The following is a 25094-nucleotide window of genomic DNA, read 5'->3' as shown; positions in this document are numbered from 1 at the left end:
TGCAGGAGGTGGAGGGGGAGGAGTGACCAGTGCTGTACATAAGTCGTAAAGTCTCGCTGAGGGAAACTAAGTACAGCACCATTGAAAAGGAGTGTTTGGTGGTCCTCACCCTCCGCTTATACCTGATGGGGCAGGCCTTCACCCTCTGTTCAGATCATGCCCCACTCCAGTGGCTCCACCATATGAAGGATACCAATGCGCGGATCACCCGTTGGTACCTGGCACTTCAGCTGTTCAAATTAGAGGTGATCCACAGACTGGAGGCGCAGATGGCTGTGACTGACTTTCTCTCCAGAAATGGGGGGAGATTTGACTGGCCAGATGTTGCCCCGGCTGAGTCGGGCGGTGGGGTATGTGAAATGGGTCATGGTCATGTGTTTGTCTGTGGGAGAGAGGGAGTGGTGTGGCTCGTCAAGCTGGTTGACATGATGTCTAAGAGCTGTTTCTTATTACAGTGATAGCAGAGAGATGACTTAAAACATCTGAAAAGGCCAGAACAGAGAGAGAGAGACAGAACGAGTGTGCAGCGTTGCCAGTGTTTGTGAAGCACATGAAGACAAGAGAATAAAAGTGTTACCTGAAGTGTGTTATTGCTCCCCATCTCCTCCTTTTCCATACCCAAACCTGAAGGTCTGTTACACAACCCAAGTCAGAATAGTATGAAGGTCTGTACCAAGTTTGTGGATATTGCTTGAAAGCTCTTGGAGTAGTTAAAATTGGAAACTTTGGTCTTGACATAGATATTCTGGAAAAACCCTAACCCAAATTTGTTAGTGTAACTGTATTTTGTGTTTAAATTCAACATAATTATACAATGAAACTGCACATTTGCAAAGCAATGGCCAAGCATTCACGTGTACAGTACCTGCATAAAGTATGTTTCTGGCCTTAGAGTTTCTCCTATAACCTAATTTTCTGGATGCATTTCACTTGTGTTTACAATTAATTTAGTCACATAATAAAAGAGGTTTTGGATTTCTCTGGTCTTATAACAAGGCAATCAAAGCTCAGAATGACAGTTAAAGAAAGTTTCCTGCCCTCAGCAGCCCAGGTGTGTGTATTTGTAATGATGCATAGGTGAAAGATTGCTCCTTTAGCTTCCAATATATAGAGTCTTGTGGCAAAGCTTTATTAGACCACAAACTGACATCAACCTCAATTCTGTGTGTGGGTGCAGGTGTTAGAAAGGAAGGGAGTTTTTATTGGGTTTTTATTTAGGTACCTCTTACGTGGTTCTGAAAGAAAGAAAATAGTTTGTTCTGCATCTCACCGCCCATCCCACATATGTGTATCCTGCACAAACACTCATACATCCTGTAATAGCAGTTTTAACTCTATTGCCCTCCACTGAATAATTGGGATAGGGGGAAGTCATTTAGTTTTAAGTGCTCTTGCTCTGACAAAGAGAAAAATTGTTGGGGGCTCTTTGGTGCTTATCCTATAAGCCTTTTGTGAATGACACACATACCTGCCACTCTCCTAAAAATCACTTTCCAATATTACTTGAATCTCATACAAGTAACACACGCATGTAAATATGGGGTATGATATATAGAAGTTATTAATGGTATTTGCTAAGGCAAGAAATATTATTACTATTGCTCATCCATGATTTAAGGATTTTGAACAAACCAACCAGGCTGTAATAATAGTACGAGATGGTGAAATTGCATAAATTGTATAGTATTTATGCCAAACCCTTAACTAACCATTATTTCAATAGGAAAATAATTTTTTTGTACCACAAAAGAAAGAAAACATCATTGTTTGGAATGAGACAGTTTGTATTGAATAAATATAGAATGAGTAAACAAATTTGTCCACAGACATCTCCTTTCCTACAATAAAGTGTTGGATAGGAGCCTAGCTAAAGGCTGATTGGTTGGTCTCTATGTGAATAAAGATGTATCTTTTCATACGAGCAAAGCTGTACAGTATTTTACAATTTTACGAAGTTGTCATGAGACTATGTTGGGGAATATTAGCACACCTCTCCTCAGCAAGCTGCAGAATTTGAGGTATTATTTTGTTACCACAAATGTTGTGTGATGAGTTATGCTCTGACATCTTAAACTTAGGTTTATGGTTTTGTTAAAATCCTGAGCAATAATAATAGTGATTGTTCCATTAGCAGGCAAGCGCCACTAATCAGTCCGCATCTTTGTTCTGCTTAGAAATTAAATTGCCTCACTACTTAGTTGTGTGTACTGGTGTGTGTGTGAGTGATACTGAGGTGACTAGCATTGGCCATTAGGTCCTTGTCCTCTGAGAGCCAAACACAATCGGGTGGCAGCTGATACTTCCTGTTCGCATAATTAACGGGATAATTAAGGCTTTAATTGGCCGATGGTGTGGCTAGGATGGGCTTTAATCCACCACAGCACCTTTTATAGGCTACTAAATTAGGTTAACCCTCTCAGATTGCTGCGATTAATCACAGTCTACATATGCTAGCACTGAACCTCTGCATTCTGCTGGGAAATCCTGGCACTAACATCGAATTAAGATTCCATCTTAGTTTGATTGGGAAAATTAGTCTAAAATAAATTACTAAGTGAGCCCTTGTAGCCAAATTAGGAAAGTTCTTGAATCAAACAAAGTTTTCAAGCCATTACAAAGGTTGTCGTTATGGTACAAAATGGGAGCCTGTAAGCCTAATGCTGTGGTAATTAGAGTGATGTTTGATATTCGATATGAAGTATGTTACATGATAGATTTATGAGTCACAAATAGCGGATGAGTAGGATGGACTTGTGTGATTTTACTGCGACAATATTGATTGATATAGACAGAGAGAAAGATAAAGAGATAGATAAATTTAGAGTGTTCTTTGCATTTAGGGTAAAATTAGGACTGATGTTTCTGAATATGAGCTCTTGTTAATTAGTTTTGGACACATACATCTAGACGATCAGATCGGGTACATATTGCTAAAGACCAAGCAACTTGGCAAAGTTATACACACAACTAGCTAACTGAATCACAATCACGAAATCTGGTTAGGAAGTACAGTATAACTCCTGTTAGCAGGCAGCCCTGCTGTCATGGAAACGGGTAATGAGGCCAGATGAAGCTCTGTAGCTGCTATCTAGCAGCTAGCTTTCTGCTAATTAGACACTGACAATGCAACACAGCTATCTACTGAAAACAAAAGCAACTCCAATATCAGCACCATTGTAGTAATTAAAATCATGATCCATAGCACTGTCACAGGCAAGAAAGTGTTTCTTCTTGTTATGTTTATTCGTGGTTGGCAATCCAGCTTTATATTAATTACCGGCACCTACATTTTTACATTGAAACCTGCTTGAGTCAAAAGATTAGAGTCTCTAGTTTCATCCGATATGCCATTTTTAAACTGACGATTTATCGCAAAACGGCACACTGTTAAAAACAATAACCGCATTTGTGGACTGTATGCTTAGTTTCTGTTAAAATATTTGCATTATCACAATGAGAATTAATGGATACATCCAGAAACTGGAGGTATATGGAGTTAGGATGACAATAAGGTGCATTTCAAACTGTTCTGAGACCAGTGCATACAGATAGTACACTGGAGGTTAAGTCATTCACTAAATAAAGTACATTCAATCCAAACTTCCTATTTAAAGTTCAGTTTCAGGCTGCAGATGATGTTTGGACCACTCAATAGTACATATCAGTACATAGATTCAGAATTAGCAATGCAGAATTTTATTTTACATCCAATCACTGCCATGGTTGGCAGTGATTGGATGATGCTGGCCATTACTTTGAATCAGAATTATTCATGCTAATTTCTGATGTAATGTCTTCTCAAAAACTTGAATAGCCAACACTCCTGGAAGCAAAATAAACAATTTGGTTTTCTAACTTCCTATAGCTTTGTAATATTTAAAACTTCACAAATTAGTCTCACTGTCCACATATGTGGACATCAATTTGTAGGAAAACTATTTTGTCTAATTTCTTCAAAAACCTGACGAAATTTCATAATTCTCGAAATTAGCAGAGTGTAACAATGAAATAAAAGATTGGATGGCCAGAAATTTCATTCTGCTCAATTCCGACAAAACAGAGGTACTAATTATTGGACCAAAAACCTCTAAAAACAAGCTGCTAAAATATAATTTGACTTGATGACTCGATCGTTACATCATCTTCAACAGTGAAGAATTTAGATGTTATATTTGATACCAATCTGTCCTATGAAATTCAAATTACCAATGTTTGAGGAATAGCATTCTTCCATCTAAGAAATATTGCTAACACATGCTCTCTGTTGCTGATGCTGAAAAACTAATTCATGCATTCATGACCTCAAGACTAGATTATTGTAATGCATAACTGGCAGGATGTCCAGCAAGTTCAATTGGTTCAAAATGCAGCAGCCAGAGTGCTGACACAAACCAAGAAATATTATCATATTAGCCTCATTTTATCGTCATTACATTGGATACCTGTTAAATTTCATATTAATCAAAAAATTCTGTTAACTACGTACAAAGCTTTGAATGTTCTAGCTCCACAGTACTTAAGTGAACTTCAATCACACTAATAGTTAATAGTTCCTAGAGTATCAAAATCCACAAACGGTGGTAGATCCTTTTCATATCTGGCCCCTAAACAATGGAGTATTCTCCCTAACACTGTTCAAGATGCAGACACACTCTCTCAGTTTAAGTCTAGACTGAAGACTCATCTATTTAGCCAGGCAAAAACCTAATTTATCCTTCAACTCACAATTAGGCTGCTTTAGTTAGGTCTGCCGGAACCAGAAACCAGAAACATTAATCATGATCTATAACTCTGCAATGAATTGAATGGTATCTATACTAATATTTTGCTATTTGTTTCCCTGTCTCAACCTCGGGACTCCTATCCTGAGGTCACCAGAACCCGCTGGATCTAGCACCATTCCTGCTTCGTGTTGGCCTGCTACATGTCGCTAAATGATGATGACTAAATGCAGCCGATGCCAGCCAAACATCACTTCAGTCTATTATGATGGACTTCAGAGGATGAACTGATGCCAACTCCAACCATAAGACATGGGATACATCATATGCCATATTACCTGAACCTTGGATTTAGGATAGACCTCACCGAAATTACCGGCCAGTTGAACTGTGATGCACCTCACAGATCTCTGCCTGCATCACCTTGGTCTAATGATGGACTATCATAATGTATTACATAGACTATCAATTAATTGCCAACAAAACCCTTCATCAGCCAATTTACATGGACAATTGCATCTATGTGAACGTCTGCAGTTACTCCAGGATGAACTTCAAAGACATTAGCCATTAATCTTACAGTTCATACTAAATCTTTGTATAAACACTGACCCTTAACGCTAATATAGTTTAATAATTTTATACCATGACTTGACCTATACATAAGTAATATTGGCATTATATTCATGATGTTAGCCAGAGGTGAACTAGCCCCCACAGTGAGTCTGGTTTCTCCCAAGGTTATTTTTCTAGTTTTTTGTCTACTGATATTTTTTGAAAAGCAGTGTTTTGTCAGCAGAATGATCCAAAAACACTTTAAACAACCCATTGAAGTTTTACAATTTTGCACATATTGTCATGTTGAAACAAGCCCCTATTAAAAAAATATTGACATAAGCATGGATTAAAAATGTACCCGATAATACACATTCTTGGTCTTACTGTGCATGATTTACTAGTGCATGTAGTCGCTAAGTCTATCCCTCACAGCCTTGTTGTCATTCCCATCAAAAATGAAAGATTGCGCTACTGTGAAATCATAGGATGTGCTAGAACTTGCCTGTACAAAAAGGTACCACATTTATATACATAGAACCAAACAATCAACAAACAGAATTTAAAATCGATACAATATATTCATCAAATTTTAGCTAGCCTCCTATCCAACTCTATATTTTAAGAGAGGAAACGCCTGTGAACAAATTTGGTTCCTCATTCCATATTTCTGCAATATGATTTATAATTTTATTATACCATTATTATTTATTTTTATTCTTACGATTACATCATACAGACAGAAGTATCAAAGGTGGGCTCTTTTGACATGGAAAAGTACTGTATGTAACCATCCAGAACACCCTAGCAACCACATAGCAATGCCCTGGCAACCATTTTCAACACCCAAGCATCATGGCACAGAGTATAGCACAGGCTTTACTGTACTGCACACAAATAACACACATAATTCATAGAACGAGTGTTTTTTTGGCTGCATTTTGTTAGCGTCTGAAGAGTGTAAGCCCAGTGCCTGCTGGTAGGCTATACCACTGCCCAAAGGGTTCCTGTGTTTATGTGTTTGTACCCTGCTCTCTTATCTACTAAGGGAACCAGATATCGGTCCTCTGTATGATGTCACAAAACTAATCTCTCAGCACACTCTCACTCACACACACCTAATTACAAATGAGGCATGCCTGCCAGCATCGGGAATCTAATCACATTTCAAGTCAAGCGAGTAAATTCAGCTTTTTGCACTTTATTCTACACACACACACATGCTTCTGCCCTACAGTTACATAGAGTGGGTCAGGCTTCCAAACAGCCTTAAGCTTTATGCATGTCAACGTGTCAAAGTGTTAATATGTTCATGGAAAGCTGATCTTTGTTTTCATAAAACCCTACCTTAAAGACTTCATTAAATCTAATTATTGTACTATACATTTATTGGAGGATGTGAGATGTCATGACTGTTGTGTTGTCAGAAAGTAGATTTCCATAGAGTTGACCTTTATGATCCTGTACAGCAATGAGATCACAAGGAGATCAAATTGAGACTTCAGAAGTCTCCTACAGCTCAGATTTTTCTCCTGAGAAAACGACTCCAATGATATCACAATTTTCTTAGTGTTTCAGAAGAGATCTCACAAATAACTTTATATGTTTACTTAGTCCATTTATATAGACCAGTACCACCTCTCCTTATAAGCAGACTACGCATTCTGCATAGGGCACCAACTCCCTAGGGGGTCACCATCTTACCCTATGAGGGCACCAGAAAGTCACCGGCTGCCTTTACTCGCACGTTATACGTTATTGCTCGTGATGGCGCCGCAGATGGCTGCCTCGGTGTGGAGCTCTCCAATTCTTTTGTTGTTTTTGTTTGTATGTCCTGTGTTTAGCAATCTTTTACCAGTCAGTTTTACCATGGACGAACTGCTGAACATTCGGCAGCACATACCAGATAATCTTTTCCCGGTTTTTGAATATTCGGACGATTTGCTGGACATTTTAGTTGGAGGCGCTGCTGTGTTGTTTAGATGGGCTACGAGACGCAGGCGAGGGATACGAGCTGGCGTGCTGGTTAAACTCCGTCAGCGCAGCGTTCGAACAGCACTGCCGAGCATTCATCTCGCGAATCTCCGCTCTCTTCCCAACAAAACTGACGAACTACATCTCCTCACACATAATAATAAGGACTTTTCAAACTCTGCTGCACTGTGCTTCACTGAAACCTGGCTGAGTGAAGCCATTCATCATCGGACAGCGCATTACATCTGCCGGGCTTCCAGCTGTTCAGAGCGGATCGCATCGCGGAGTTAACGGGGAAAACGAGAGGCGGTGGAACATGCTTTTACATCAACGAAAGTTGGTGTACAGATGTAACAACATTAAAGAGGATGTGCTGCCCTAATCTGGAAGCGCTCTTTATTAACTGTAAGCCGTTCTACTCGCCGCAGGAGTTTTCTTCGTTTATTTTGGTGAGTGTTTACATTCCTCCAAACGCGTCTGGGAACTTAGTGCTGCAACAGCTGGCTGATCAAATCACAGACACAGAACAACAATACCCGGACTCAGTTATTATTATCCTTGGGGACTTTAACAAAACAAATCTCACATGCGAACTGCCCAAATACAGACAGCACATTACATGCCCCACCAGAGACAGGAATATATTGGATCACTGCTATACAACATTAAAGGATGCATATCGCTCTGTCCCACGTGCAGCTTTGGGACTCTCTGATCACTGTCTGGTTCATCTTCTCCCGTCCTACAGGCAGAAATTAAAATCAACAAAGCCAGTTGTAAGGACTGTAAGGAGATGGACTAATGAAGCAGAGCTGGAACTACAAGCCTGCTTTGACTGCACTGATTGGAGTGTTTTTGAAGCTGCAGCTACAGACCTGGACGAGCTCACAGATACTGTTACATCATACATCAGTTTCTGTGAGGATATGTGCATCCCTACTAGGACATTTTTATCATTCAACAATGATAAACCATGGTTCACAGGAAAACTCAGACAGCTTCGTCATGCCAAAGAGGAGGCTTACAGGGGTGGGGATAGAGTCTTGTATAATCAGGCCAGGAACACACTGAATAGGGAAATCAGAGTGGCTAAAAGAAGCTACTCTGAGAAGCTGAAAAACAAGTTTTCAGCTAACGACCTGCATCAGTGAGTGGCCCGAAACAACTTACTAATTACAGGACTCCTACCTCCAACCCTGTGGCGGACCAACGACTGGCTGACGACCTGAATGTGTTTTATTGCAGATTTGAAAGGCCCAATTTCACACCCCACATGCATTCGGACCTTCATTTCACACAACCATTAACACCTCCTGCAATCCCCCTCCTACCCCCTCCTGCTACACTACCTGCACTCAAGATCTGTGAGGACGATGTGTGCCATGTCTTTCGGAAGCAAAGGTCAAGGAAGGCTCCAGGTCCAGATGGCATCTCGCCAGCATGCCTTCGTTCCTGTGCTAACCAACTGGCCCCCATCTTCACTCAGATCTTCAATAAATCACTGGAGCAGTGTGAAGTCCCATGCTGCTTCAAACGCTCCGTTATTATCCCCGTCCCTAAGAAACCCAAAATCTCAGGACTTAATGACTACAGACCTGTCTGTGGTCATGAAGTCATTTGAGAGACTGGTGTTGGCCCACCTGAAGGACATCACTGGACCCTTTCTGGACCCCCTTCAATTTGCTTATCGAGCAAACAGGTCTGTGGATGATGCAGTCAACATGGGTTTGCATCACGTCCTGCAACATCTGGACAGACCGGGGACATACGTAAGGATCCTTTTTGTGGACTTCAGCTCGGCTTTCAACACAATCATACCAGATATACTCCGGACTAAGTTAAACCAACTCCCTGTTCCCACCTCTACCTGTCAGTGGATTACCAGCTTTCTGACAGACAGGCAGCAGCTTGTGAGGCAGGGAAAATTAACTTCCACCACCTGTACCATCAGCACTGGTGCCCCCCAGGGAGGTGTGCTCTCCCCACTACTCTTCTCCCTGTACACCAATGACTGCACCACCAAGGACCCCTCTGTCAAGCTCCTGAAGTTTGCAGACGACACCAATGTCATCGGCCTTATATGAGATGATGATGAGTCTGCATATAGAAAGGAGGTTGAACGGCTGGCTTTCTGGTGCAGTCAAAACAACCTGGAGCTGAACACGCTCAAAACAGTGGAGATGATTGTGGACTTTAGGAGGAACACCCCATCATTGTCCCCCCTCACCATTCTAAACAACACTGTGGCAGCAGTGGAGTCATTCAGGTTCCTGGGCGCTACCATCTCACAGGACCTGAAGTGGGAGATACACATCGACTCCATTGTGAAAAAGGCCCAGCAGAGGTTGTATTCCTTCGCCAGCTGAGGAAGTTCAACCTGCCACCAGTGCTGCTGAAACAGTTCTACTCAGCAGTCATTGAGTCTGTCCTCTGCACTTCAATAACTGTCTGGTTTGGTTCAGCTATGAAATCAGACATCAGAAGACTACAAAGGACAGTTCGGTCTGCTGAGAGGATTATTGGTTGCCCCCTGCCCCCCCTTCAAGAACTATACGCTTCCAGAGGAAAAAGGCTGGTAAAATCACTCTGGACACCACTCACCCTGCCCACTACCTTTTTGAACTGTTGCCTTCTGGCCGGCGCTTCAGAGCTCTGAACACCAGAACCGTCAGACACAGGAACAGTTTTTTCCCTCAGGCCATCCATCTAATGAACAATTAAATTGCCCCATTGAGCAATAATTATGTGCAATACACAGTTTAATTTTAATTTTAATTTATATTATCCAACATATCCACTTCTGACATTACTTACATTGCTCTGTACATAATATACTGTTTTTTGTTCTTTATATTAGTGTATTAGATTTGCACTACGTGTGTGTATGTGGGTATGTATGAAGGTGAGTGTATGTATGTATATGATAATTATTTATACTGTGTTCTTTTTTGTTTTTAATTACCTATGTCTTGCTGCTGTTTTTGGTATTGTTTGTATTGTTGTAGACTGGAAGCTCCTGTCACAAAGACAAATTCCTTGTATGTGTAAGCATACTTGGCAATAAAGCTGATTCTGATTCTGATTCAAGGACCCGAAAGTAGTTGCTGAACACAGTTGATCACTTCACGCTTATATCACGTGAACCCCCCTAAATTGTGGCAGGGGTAATTTCGTTTGTCCTGCTGGTGTCTGCATAAGTCTATGTGCTTACGATGCTCTTAGTGCTGTACGAGTACTCCAGAGCACTCTTAAATCTATGAGCATTTTCAAGGTCTACTTAAGTTGCGATGCTTTTGGGAAATGGGCCGTGAAACTAAGAAGAATCATTAGATGGATTCTATGATCTACTTGGGCTTATGATGCTTTTGGGAAATGAGGCCCTGAGTTATGCTATCCATATTAATGTTATAGCTCTATACTCTTACTGAGTGTTGCTAGGCCTATTTTAAGGGGCTCTACTGCTGGCACTAGGACCTGGGGGAGGCTGCTGCTGCAGAGGCTGCTGCATGCACTTGTGACTGCTTTTAGCTAACATTTTGGTTTATGTAAGCGACTTCTATGGATTTAGACTGCTAGCTAACAGTAAACGGACAGGAAAAGGCTCTGACAGGACGGATTCATGCAGATAGACTGATGTAAATTTGTGGTAAGTTAGAACAAAGAGAGAGAGAGAGAGAGAGAGTTTTAACTACTTTGTTAACCAATACGTTTTTATGTGAGGCTGCCTGTAAGTTACAGTGTAACAGACATTGTGAGCTTGCTAACGGTAACTTTAACGGTGTCTTTTAAATTCGACATAAGTTACATGCCGATAAAATTGAAGTAACGTTATATTTAATGTTGTTTAGGGAGAGAGGGAGAGAGAGAGATCGGGACTGTGGCCAGCTGATCATCCACCGATGTGGAGCGATGGCACTGGACCCATTCCGCGGTTCCTAGGGGCAGGCAAACTGCTCCAGCACCACCAGTTCGATAACATCCTCCATGTTGTGGCCTTCCTCGGCTAGCACACACTTCCGGCAGGCATCACAGAGCTGCTAGGCAAATGTGAATGGGCGGGCGGCTTCGCTCAGGGTGAGGGAACAGAACCGCTGGTGGTGTTGTTCCGGTGTGTGGCCAACCCATTGTAGGACAGCTGTCGTCAGTTCCATGTAGTCCAGGCAGTCCTCAGCGGGTTGTTGCTGCATCACAAGCTGGGCCTCCCGGAAAGCAGCAGCAGGTGGAGGGCCCATTGTGTTCACGGCCAGCTGGAGGCGGTGGCCAACAGCTCAAATAGGCTCACGAGTACCTGGTGGGTCCTAGTGACCCATTTTCATGAGGATGAGGTGCAGCTTAATCACTGTTTCTGGGGCCGTGGTGGAGGACACTAACCAGCCCTGTAAGGCCTAACGATCCTCAGAGCCTGAAGAAGCTCCTGGAAGCGACGTTCTTGGGTGAGGAGAGCTTGGTGGTGAGTCTCCTGGATGCTAGCCAAGGCACGGATGATTTCGCCCAGCAGTGACGTGTCAATGGCAGCCAGATTTCTTACCAGTCCGGGTTTTGGCACCAGTGTAGAAGGTTCCAGCAAGAGAGAAGCGGGAGCCGGGGTTGCAGTTCACGTAAGTCTGATTTTATTCTCAGAATTTAAACACAAAATATGCTTTCCAGCAAGACTTTTTACTTTGCACACACAGCTTCAATGATAACAATCAGAACAAACTTAAATCCCTCAACAACCTTCAGGGTGTGTGTGTGGCTCGGACTCACTCTGTCTATCTGGCGTTCCCCTGGCCTTATTAAAGCCTGTCTCTGCCGTCACTGAAATTAGACACAGGTGTTTAGCATCAATAATCACCAGGTGATGGCTCTTGCCACATCCTCTCTCCCCACTGACAGACACACAACCACCTCCCGCTCCACAGACAGAATTTAAGTAAGTCATATTAGATCAGTGTCTAACACAAATTATGAGACAGGTATACTTTTAGCCAACTTGACCAAAAATAACCTTATTTCGATTTTACACCCATTGTTACTCTAATAATACATGATGAAAAGACATTTTGGGGGCTTTAAAAACTACTCCTGGGAGAGACCTCACTAAAAGAGGCTTAGCCCCCCTATGAATCTCTAGTGATGTCCCTGCTTACTGTATGTCAACAATTGTCTCATTTATTTATGCTAAGGAATTTAATGAGAAAGATTTGACACAAATGCCACCTCTTCACCATAAAAGTTTCGTTGGATTTCGTTCTGATAATTGTGCTACTTCTGTGCCTCTCATCCACACTGGAATGGCGTTTTCCTTCACAGAAAATGGAGCATTAAACACGTTCTATTACCGCATAATTTGGAAAACGATGACAATATGAAACTGAAAACATAGTTTTTAAATAAAAACGGATTAGTGGTGACTTGGCCAAAGTTGGTACTTTGATGAAACATAAATGAGATCCTTATTATATCACCTGAGCTATGAAAGAGCAACCTCTGAGCAAGAACATTTCGGAAGAGGCAATTTGCAATAGATTATATTTACACTAAGTGTAAATAGTAACAAAAAGACTTCTTTGCACTACAAGTGCAAATAGTGTTAGATTCTATTTATACCCCTAATTAAATACTGTACATACATACAGTATTGGGACATCACTGCAGTGTATTTATTATTTTTATTTAGAGTCCCACGGCAAACAGTCCCACAGACACCTTGGACCATGCCCTAACCCTTAACCTAACCCTCACCTTACAAAAAAATAACTACAGTAACCATTGTATCACCTTGGTATTTTGTAGTAAAATCATAGTAACCACAAGATTCATGGTTACTATGTTAACAGCATGTTCATTTTATTAATACTATGGTTAATTGCATTAAAAATATGGCTTCCTCATAATAAAACATGGTTACTACAATATTGCCATAGTAAAACCATGGTTAATTTTAACCGGATCGAACCTTTCTCTCAACTTCTGACGTTCACCTTGACCAAATCCCTGCAAGGAAATCAACCTTTATATTAATTGTATTTTTTTATGATTATTATTACTTTAAGTAGTATTAAAGGAAATATTAGGAGTGGAAACAGGAAACAGGACGTGGAAAAGTGGGGATCGAACTTTTCCGCATGGAAAAAGCACATCTACACGATCTTAACACTGGGGGTGTAGTTTATCTTTAATTTATATTTATACATCAGACTATTGCAGTGCAAATAGCCATAATATGTGGCAGGTGCTATTTACACCTAGTACATATAGTCACTCCATACAATTTTCTTCTGGGGAGTAAATGTAGGAAACAGAATGACAGACATAAAGAGACTGAATAAAGCAAAGAAAAGGAAAGAAGAAAAAGAAAAGGTGTAGAAAGGTGGGCAGTTCATGACCTGGTCAGGAATGTGGTCTCTCCTTCACAGAATGCCTCAGGAAACCAAACACTGTCACAAAACTACCTGTCAATCAAAATACTGGGGTTCTTTGGAGAGCGGAACTGTCTACCTCCCTTTCCTGATTGTGTCTGTGTCTATGTCAGAGAAAGAAGACAGGACAGAGTCTGTGTATATAACTAAATAAATGCCTTCTTATTAGGCTGAATACTTTACCAGCAGCTCCTCCTCCTTTGTCAGAGAAAGGGGCGGGGGTTCTGTTTGATGCAGGAGCAACAGCGCTGACAGCTTCCTTCCTCAGGGTAAACACACCCCAAACCATTAAGACACACAACACACACACACACACAAAAGCCCCTCCTCAGGTTAAACATACTCTTACCTCTTACATGCAGATCAGGAGTTGAACAGTCACAACTACTCACACACACACACACACACACTTACACTTCACTTGTCTCTGTATTCAGTGTTTAAGTGCTCTTTTATAAGTCTGGGTGAGTGCCCAGAGTCATTTGGTCAACACTATGTCAACACCTGATCGATCTCTCTCTCTCTCTCTCTCTCTCTCTCTCTCTCTCTCTCTCTCTCTCTCACTTCCGGTGTGGTTGTATTCTATACTTTTTTTTTCTATACTTTTCTTTCTTTTTTGGTTTATTGTTAGCGGGTTTTGGTGTTTTTGTTTGTTTTGGGCCGCGTGCTACCGTCCTTTCTTTTGCGGACAGCATGTCGGCCCCAGGTGTGCAGGGTTTGGGCAAACTCACGCGGCGCCATGCGGCAGAGACCGGTGCAGGTGCGGGTGCAGCGGGGGACGGTGATGCTCCGGTTCCACCCGCGAGTGAATGTAATGTTTCATGAAACTGCCCCCGAAAAAGTGATTGTGGAGAATAAAACTGATGATGCGGAGTTAAATATTCTTTCTCATAAACCTGCCACTAACACGAGCACGCAACCCAGTGAAAGTGCGTCTAATGTAGTCCAGCCTAATCTGTTGTATGATGGCGTTGACATGGAAACGGAACAGAGTTATTTTAAAGTCCCAGCGAAGAGGAAGAAGTCATGTGTTGTTTCAGCTGTTCGAGCTTAGAAAGCAGATGAGGAGTTCTCTGATGAGAGTGGCAATGAGTCTTCTGACTCCAACATCAGTCTCTCTCAGTGTGACTTCTCCAACTGCTCCTATGAGCTGGACGACATCAAACTCTTCCTCAGAGCTACAAAAAACAAGAGAGGGGTGTGTGTACAGGACTACTTTCCAGACACAGCACAGTTTGTTGAGAAAACAAGGCTTTTTAGGTCAGAAGGTCTGTTCACAGATAGAGAAGTGTACCGGTTAAAAATCATGTGGACAAAAATCACCTCTGAGAACTCTAATGGAGGCAGTAAGAAACCCTGATAGTCTGTCTGCTGATGTGATGTGTGTGTGTGAAGTGCTGCTGTGCTTTTTACTCTCTTTCTCTTCTCCAAACATGGGAGACATGAACATTGCGACTTTGAATGTCAATGGAGCAAGAGAAATGAGAAAAAGAGCAGAGATGTTTGAACTGATCAAACAAAGAAAAATTTATGTTGTAATGTTACAGGAAACACACAGTGATTTGAGGAATGCTGCTGATTGGGCAGTGGAGTGGGACGGGCTCTCTGTCCTGAGTCACAACACCTCACTCAGTGGAGGGGGTCGCTATTCTTTTTAATAAGGGTTTTAGTCCACACTCCTATCAGGTGGAGGAGGTGGTTAAAGGCAGACTTTTAAAAGTAAGAGCTACTTTTGGACATTTTATTTGTGTTTTTATTTGTGTGTATGTCCCAACATCCACAACAGAAAGAATGTTGTTTTTAAACACATTATTATCTGTTTTAGAGAAATGCTGTTTGGAAGAATATTTATTCTTGGGTGGTGATTTTAACTGTGCAGAATCAAACATGGACAGAAATCATGTTGAACCACACATGCCCTCTCGTAACCGTCTGATCCAGCTCGTCAAGCGGCATGAGTTATGTGATGTATGGAGACAGTTTCATGGCACACAAAGGCAGTACACCTGGACTCATGTTCGGGACAGTGTGATCTCTCTGGCAAGACTGGACCGGTTTTATTTTTTTAAGCATCACCGTAATATTTTAAAAAGATGTTTTATTACCCCTCTTAGTTTCTCTGATCACAGTATGGTGCAGTGTTCTGTGTTTTTAAACTCTTTTAAACCAAGAAGTGCGTACTGGCAGCTAAACACTTCCTTGTTAAGTGACAGTTTTTTTAAGAGCACTTTTAAATTGTTCTAGGATGATTTCCGAGATACAAAGAGTTCTTTTAGATCCCTACGACAGTAGTGGGATTTCGGGAAAGCCCAAATAAAACAGTTTTGCTTGCAATACACTCAAAATGTCACTACAGAGACAACTCTTTTTATGAACACCTTGGAGACTGATATTTTAAAGCTTCAAGAATTGGCTGAGTCAACTGGTGTGCAGGGTCATTTTGACTCTTTTAAATAAAAGGACACAGTTGGCTGACCTACTGGGTATCAAAGCACAGGGGGCTCTGGTCAGGTCGAGGTTCCAGAGTGTGGACCAGATGGATGCTTCATCCAGTTTCTTCTTCAGTCTTGAGAAGAAGAATGGTCAAAGCAGAGCCATCCATGCTCTACGATCTGACTCTGGAAGTTTATTGACTGACCCTGCAGAGATTCGTAAGAGAGCAGTGGGTTTCTATGAGAGCTTGTACAAGAGTGAAGTTGGGGCAGGATACAGGGGTGAAAGTGTTTTCTTAGATGACTTACCCCAGGTATCAGAGGAAGCCAATGGCAAGATCTCTGGTGCTTTGAGTATGGGGGAACTGCATAAGGCCCTCCAAGGAATGGAGTCCGGGAAGGTGTCAGGCATCGACGGTCTGCCAGTTGACTTTTATAAGTCGTTCTGGTCAGAAATAAGTGAGGACCTGCTCGAGGTGTTAAACGAGAGCTTGGCTGATGGCCAGCTGCCACAGAGCTGCCGCAGAGCAGTTTTAACCCTCTTGCCCAAAAAAGGTGACCTCACTGACATCAAGTGTTGGCGGCCTGTTTCACTACTCTGCACCGATTACAAGCTGCTCTCAAAAACCCTGGCTAACAGATTGGCAGGAGTGATGGATGGTGTCATTCATCCTGACCAGACCTACTGTGTTCCTGGTAGGTCTATATTTGATAATATTTCTTTGTTTTGTGATGTTTTAGAAGCCTCCAAGATGCTGAATTTAGACTGTGGGTTAATCTCTTTAGATCAAGAGAAAGCTTTTGACCGGGTTGAACATTGTTATTTGTGGAGAGTTTTAGAGGCCTTTGGTTTTAGTCAAAATTTTATTAACCTTATTAAAGTTCTTTATAGTGGCGTTGAGAGTATTTTAAAAGTGAACGGTGGTTTATGTGCTCCTTTTAAAGCTCTCAGAGGTATCAGGCAGGGGTGCTCTTTGTCTGGTATGCTCTACTCCTTAGCAATTGAGCCACTCTTATAACAGATAAGGGGTAAAATCCAAGGTTTACACTTGCCGAACTGCGAAAGCAATCTTGTACTGTCAGCATACGCAGATGATGTCATAGTCATGATTAGCAAGCAAAGTGACATAAAGGTTTTAACAAGTTTACTTAAAGATTTTAAAAGTTTATCCTCTGCAAGTGTAAACTGGAATAAAAGTGAAACCTTGCTTTTAGGTAAATGGACAGGTGGGAAACCAGAACTTCCCCAAGGTTTAGTGTGGGGGAAATCCGGTTTTAAATATTTAGGTGTGTATCTGGGTGACGATCAGATAGTTCAAAAAAATTAGGAAGGAGTCATTGATAAAGTCAAAGGTCGTCTGGACAGATGGAGATGTTTAACACCGAAGATGTCATTCAGAGGACACATTTTAATCATTAATAACCTAATTGCTTCCTCGTTATGGCACAGGCTGGCATGTGTTGACCCTCCCGCACATCTGCTAGCTAAAGTCCAGGCGATTTTAGTGGATTTCTTTTGGGATAAGCTACATTGGGTCCCACAGAGTGTGCTCTTCTTGCCTAAGGAGGAGGGCGGACAAGGTTTAATACATCTACAAAGCAGAGTAGCAACTTTTAGGTTGCAGTTTGTACAAAGACTTTTAATGGGTTCAGTTGATTTTAAATGGTGTGCAGTTGCTTATGTGATTTTAAATCATCTTGAGAGTCTGGGACTGGACAAAACTCTGTTTTTAATGGACCCTGTAAAATTGAACACTTCTGGTCTTCCAGTCTTTTATAGGAGCATTTTTAAGGTTTGGAGTCTTTTTATTGTTGAGAGTTCAGAGTCCCTTCATTGGCTTCTGGAGGAGCCGTTGGTTCGTGGTGCACAACTGGATGTGTCTGCCGATGGTCTGTTCCCGGGACTGAACAAGACACTTATTGACAGTAAGATCACTACTCTGGGCCGACTACTGGAAATATCAGGAGCTGATTTCCAGAATGAGGTGGTAATGGCTGAACATTTGGGCATCAGATCAACCCGTGTAGTAGCACAGCTTTTAATGAAATAGCAGACGGCTCTGAAAGACTCAGAAAGAGCTTTACTGATGGACTATAGCAATGATGTCTGCACTCCAAACCCTGAGGACTCTTTCCCTTGCTTGCTGCTTTCTCTGAACCAGGAGGAATTCTCTGGGTTTTTTTAAAAAACTGTTGAATCCTTGTGTAGAGACTTCTTTTTAAGCACTGGAAAAGTTTTGTACAAATATTGTGTTTTAAATTTCAACAAAAGGATGTTAAATAAGAAAGTTGATACTCCATGGCGTGACTTTTTTAAATTGTGTGATGACAGTAAACCTGAGTGGAGAGCACTTTATAAACCACCGTTACACAAAAAAACATGTGATCTGCAATGGCGAATCCTTCATGGCGCTGTTGCTGTCAATGCTTTTATTTCAGTTTTAAACCCTGAGGTTGGTGATGCTTGTCCTTTCTGCACTGAGAGAGAAACCATCTTTCATGCTTTTGTGAACTGTGTCAGATTAGTGCCTTTATTTTTGTCTTTACAAAATATTTTTCAGAGTTGTAACGAAATGTTTTCTACTGTTTTATTTATTTTTGGTTTTAAATATGTGATGAAAAGGAGAAATGTATGCCAGTTACTCAACTTTGTCTTAGGCCAAGCGAAACTGGCCATTTATTTAAGTAGAAAGAGGAAAGTTGAGCGGGATGTAGAGCAGAATGTATCTACTGTGTTTTTACATCAAGAGTTCTGATTGATTTTAACTACTACAAACATGTGGACGATCTTCTCACTTTTGAAAATATTTGGTGTCACAATGAGGCTTTGTGTTCTGTATTTGAAGGTAATTTGGTTTTCACACGCTTATGATTTGTTTTTGTGCTTAAATTTATTTACTTTATCATTTTATTTATTTATTTATTTATTTATTTTTTGTAATTTAAGTGTACTCTGATTTTTTTTTGTAATAAAAGTTTGTAAAAATTCAAAAATTCAAATTCTCTCTCTCTCTCTCTCTCTCTCTCTCATATATATATATATATATGCATTTATGCATGTGTTTGTTTGTGCATGTATGTGTTTTGTTTATTGTTTTCTCACAATTTTATGTGATTTTGCATGCAAGTTTTCTAACATGATTTGTTGACACACCTGGGTTCTTAAAGGGATAGTTCACCCAACAATTCTCTCATCATTGACTCACCCTCGTGCCATCCCAGGTGTATATGACTTCCTTTCTTCAGCAGAACACATTTGAAGAAAAATAGAAAAATATCTCAGCTCAGTGGGTTCTTATTAAGGATGTAGATTGTACAACGCATTTTGGTGTAAAATCACATTTCTACATAAACAGACAGTCGCGACTTCTAGATAGAAGAACCCAGTAAATTCATTTAACATCTTACCTTTTAGGATTTAAGAAAACTGATAACAATTTTATTCTTAAGAATGTTTAGTGAATCCGGCCCCTGGAGTGTGTATGTGTTATAGCTTGATATGTACACATACTGAGCAGATATCATGCATGATAGATCATGCAGATATGTGTCAACTATAAGATGGGGAACAATTGTGATCTCAGTGATTTTGACCATGGCATGATTGTTGGTGTCAGAAGGGATGGTTTGAGTATTTCTGTAACTGCTGATCTCATGGGATTTTCACACACAACAGTCTCTAGAGCAGGGGTACTCACTTAAAGTTCCAAGAGGTCTGGTCTCTAAATTTTCTTCCCAACAAAGGTCAGGATAGTATGTAGCTTACATGGTGTCAATAGTTATATAGCTAGGAAATGATGTATCTTTTTGTAATAGTTTTTATTTAACTATTACATTACATTGGTAGTACTTTGTTCTGTATCTAAAATCCTGATTTCCGGACATTAGAGGACCAGAAACAGCTAGTGGGGTCTGAGAGATCTTTTCTGCCAAAAGATTAAAATATTTCAACAAGACTTTATCAGTCGAGAGCACTTGGATGTGAATATTAAAAGATAAGTTTGTTTTGAAGCTGAATGACAGAAGTCCAGTTTTGTTGAAATATTTTTACATTCAGAACCTATACCTACTGTATGCATGGGACATAGGAGGCCTTTTGACAGATATAATACTGTGGGTTCAGGGGTGTCCCCTAAGAGAAAATATATACAAAGGTAAAAGCTTGAATGGACCATTTTTATATTTTCCTTCAAGTGAGAATCTACTAACAACAAACAAACAATTGACAACAGTGAAGCATTAAATATCTGTTTGATTAATTTAAGGATAAATAGGTTTTCCTTGCCATGATAACATCTATGCTTTTAAATTTTCACCAAATTAGAACAAAAATCTGTTTATTAAGAAAGGCTTGTAACATGCTGATTAATGAAGCTAAATTTATATGGAAAATTTTTTATAGCCTTAAGGCGGCACTTTAACTGTCCTGACACAAACCTGGCTTAGCTGAACCGGCTGAATCACATATCAGACAGATGAGGATAGTTTCACTTAATTTTTGTTTTCTGCAGTGTGTTTAAGTGAAAGATGCCAGTATCTGTAGCGGTATCTCTGCTACTGTTGTTAAAATAACCGCACCTGTAACTCGTATGTACAGCAAATTACGATTTATGCGGTGCCTCATGTTCCCAGAGCGGGAATAAAGTGAGTAATGCTGAACGTGTTTTATTCCCGCTCTAGAGAGAAATATCTGGTGAACATCCAGTGAGCAGCAGTTCTGTGGAAGGAAACCCCAGATAACCCCTCTGTATTTTGTGTATCAGAATGCACAAAATCCTTGAGGCGGATGGGCTACAACAGCAGAAGACCACATCAGGCACTTTATTAGGACCATAGCGTTCCTAATTAAGTGCATATGGCAATTCAAGGTATTGCAATGTACCATGGTACATATCCAAAATAAACACATGACAATGCCATGATACATGCCAAATAAAGGTGGTAGTGCCATTGTTTGTGCCCAAAAACATGGTACCATGTCCACAAAGCAATGGTGTATGCATGCATGAGGGATACTACTAATGGTGGGAATGTTATCTCATGCACTCATCCATGAGTGTGTTGGAAAAAAGAATGTAAATGTGTGTGTGTGTGTGTGTGTGTGTGTGTGTGTGTGTGTGTGTGTGTGAGCGTGTATTTATCACTTTGTGGGTACCAAATGTCCCCATAAGGATAGTAAAACCCGAAATTTTTGACCTTGTGGGGACATTTTGTCGGTCCCCATGAGGAAAACAGCTTATAAATCATACTAAATGATGTTTTTTGAAAATGTAAAAATGCAGAATTTTTTCTGTGAGGGTTAGGTTTAGGGGTAGGGTTAGGTTTAGGGGATAGAATATAAAGTTTGTACAGTATAAAAACCATTATGTCTATGGAAAGTCCCCATAAAACATGGAAACACAACTGTGTGTGTGTGTGTGTGTGTGTGTGTGTGTGTGTGTGTGTGCTGCAGTTAGATGTCATGCCCATCTCACTTTCCAAGAATTACACAACAGTGGGTTGCCCTCACAGAAACGACATTTGCATAGTTGTATAGCTCATGTTAGGGATTAACCAGCCAATCAGATGAGGATAAGTCAAAAAACAAATGAGCAGTAAAAAATTAAATAGTCATTTAGTGGACAATTTTGTCCAAAGTTACTTGAAGTACTGATTTTACTGGAAAGATCCCCCTCAAGCAACCTGAAGGTAAGTGCTGTTGTGATGGCTTCCCATTACATTACAGTCCATCCCTTTTGGGGTTCAAACTTACAAGCTTTCAGTTAACATGACAGGTTATTTTCCACATGCCAAAACACCCAAAGTGAGAGGAACAGGTAGAAACAGAAAGATGTTCAGGAAAGGAGTGTATTGGAGCGTAATGAGTTACCAGAGAAAGTTTTTCATGAAAATCAATAGAGTTCAGCTTAGAAGACTTCACTGCATAACCACAGGAAACACAATAACTAATGGTTTTTGCTAAGACAAGCATTAGCCCAGAAACATACTTCATGCAAGTATGCAGATGTGAGAGCTTGGCCACTGCACTACCAATGAGTAGTCCGGTTGAACTTGCATCACTGTAATCGTATAAAAATCTCAGTACTCATGGGGGTGATAGAGTTACCTTTGAAAGTCTCTGCCATTAAACTGTATGTGTTATTATTCTCATAAGATACTACAAATGTATTGACTTTGCCTTACTTCCTCAGCAGTATTCACTTCAATCTGTTGCTCCGCCACTGACAGTCGTTGACATTAAACAGAAAACTCTCTGTAGAAGCATACAGTTCACGCTAATCTCGTTATATCACCCCTTGCAGCAATGCTGAAAATGCAATGCGTACTTGCGTTGTGTTACAAATTGTGGTCTGACATATTTTGGAATGCAACAGAAGCTTATGTGTTCACGTACTAGCATGAAGTATGTTTCAAGACAGCCACAGGAAATTTAGTAATAAGTAGAGTTTAGTGGTAAAATTGTAAACTTCGGTGTGTAACTTGTCCCACACCATTTGGGCTATGAACATGACTGATAGGTCAAATCTCTTGTTGAGGAGACGTGTGCTGCTCCCTTATGAAAATCGAGAGTTCATGGCAAATTTGCAGCAAATTCGCCACTGATAATATTCAAATGCAAATGAGCCTTGAGGCAAACTGGCGGCAAATTGTCCATTTGTTGCCAAAGGTTTGCTGGAGATTCACTACTACCAGCGAAGAGCTGCAAACTTCTGGCAAATATTTGCAGTGAATTAAAAGCAAATTTGCATGTGACAAAAGTTTGTGACTAGTTTAGATATTTTGCAAGTGTGCTTTTGTAAAATCAGAGTTACAATATCTAAAATCGGATTAACGACTTTCACCTGGTGGATGATAAAATGGATGAAACAAATCCCTTAGTTTAATACTGAAGCAGGGACCCAAGCCATATATTGGGATCAGAAAATCAAAGACCTTGATTACACCTGGTATTAGATCCATTTTGGGCGATCCATTTGAAACAGGACAATGCCAAAGACCTTACAAAAATCAACAGTTCACTGCGAATTTGCACTTATTTTTTTCACACGTAAATACGTTTTGCGGCAAATTGTCCATTGTTACCAAAGGTTTGCTGCAGGTTCACCACTTCCAGTGAAGAGCTGCAAACGTCTGGCAAACAATTGCGGCAAATCACAAGCTCATTTGCATATGAAAATAATGAGTGGCAAAAAATGTGGTAAGTTTGAGGCTTGTTTGCCTGAACCCTATTTTTGAGATTTGTCCACATTTGGTGATTGAAAACACATGTTATCACATTGGGCTCGTACTGTAAATGCTCATCTGTTTGGATGTGCTCAAACCACCTACTCACGTGTCAACCAAATGCTGTGCTAAAACAAGAGTTTTAAAATGTGCTAGTTTCGTGCATATTTAAAAGAATTCAACATTCTGATCAGAAAATTTTACAAAGCGCATACATATACATTCACAAGACTTCATGTAACTTCTTCAGAATGCCTGATATAAATATGCAGTGACACAGATGAGAAGTGCACATATCTGAAGCTCAGTTAATACAGATACAGTTAAACAGGTTATTAAAATGTGTGTGTGTGTGTGTGTGTGTGTGTGTGTGTGTGTGTGTGTGTGTGTGTGTGTGCGCTTCCTTTGTCTTCTTTCACTTGTTTGTTTTTATAAATGTTTTGACAGACGTATATCATCATCAAATCAGACTCCAATCCAAACTTAAGTGGTTGAAAGAGATGCATTTTATGACCATGTGTAAACAGTGATATGTCTTGCAAATCCATTTGAGATCAGATCGTCCAAAATGCATCTTATAACCAGGTTTAAACAGGGCCATAAAGATTTTGGCCAGTAGAAAACCACCTAGAAACCACCCAGAACACCTTAGCATTGAAGTGGTAATTTATGTAGGGGTAAGTGCACCTCACATTTTCTTCAAACATTTAAAAGTCTAGATGAAAACTGGAAATCATCTAAGGATTTTGCAAGCAGTGTCTTTAATTAATTTAGCGATTTTGTGGAGCATATTTTGTCAGAAGTCATTCTGCAGATTCTGTATGACAATGCTTTAATAAATAGTTTAGCTTTAAAAAGGCTTATTAAACTGTTGGATGCCGTAAACTATGTCACACCCCCACAATATTTATAATCTAACAGCCAGGGATACCCATGGTTACAATAACCCACCACTGTCGACACGGCCCGAGGCAAAGCCGGGAGGAGTGTAGAACGGAGGAGGGCAGGATCAGGCTAGAACAACACACTCCCGGTCCCCAATCAGCCTGATGGGGGCGCGCAAGGTATAAAGGTGGCTGGTGACGATGGTTCGAGAGAGAGAGATGAGAATTACAGGCAGCTGTTCTGTGTGTTTATGTAGGTGTGTTTTTGGATCAGTTTATGATTAAACTATTATTTATATTGCCAAGCTGGTTCTCGCCTCCTCCTTTCCATTGAACTGCTTTACAAATGCGAATGGACATTATGCAGCCTTATCCATGGGTTCCTTTGCACTAACTAGTCGCCTAGCTCAGACAATGCCCTGACTGTTCGTTGGTAGTTTTGTACATCCCTGCCATTTACCTGGAAAGTATAAATTACACAGTGCAAACAATTGTCATTTCAGACACAACTCTTCTTCAATAGACATTTCTTTCTGAGATAAAGGACATATAAACATCAATTCACAATACTTGCAGAACAGCAATATCGCAATACATATCGAATCGGCTAAGTAATATCATTGTAATATCAAATTGTGTGGTCAGTGGCAATTCCCAGCCCTACATTATCTTGCAAAATATTATTTAATTAGCAACATTTGAGTCTAACATTCTAACAGCCTGTTAATAAATATAACTGCATATTTGCATAACCCACTTTGCAAGCTATGGCAATGACATGGGATTAATTCCCTCCTATCAAAGTATTTATAATAACAAATGTATTAAATAAATATTCAAGCATATGTCTGTTTATTTTTTCATCCTGAACAAAGCCACACCCATTATATGGAAGATGAAACT

This window comes from Xyrauchen texanus, chromosome 45 (assembly GCF_025860055.1).
Source record: "Xyrauchen texanus isolate HMW12.3.18 chromosome 45, RBS_HiC_50CHRs, whole genome shotgun sequence".
NCBI classification, from domain to species: Eukaryota; Metazoa; Chordata; class Actinopteri; order Cypriniformes; family Catostomidae; genus Xyrauchen; species Xyrauchen texanus.
Note: the sequence above shows the minus strand (reverse complement) of the source record.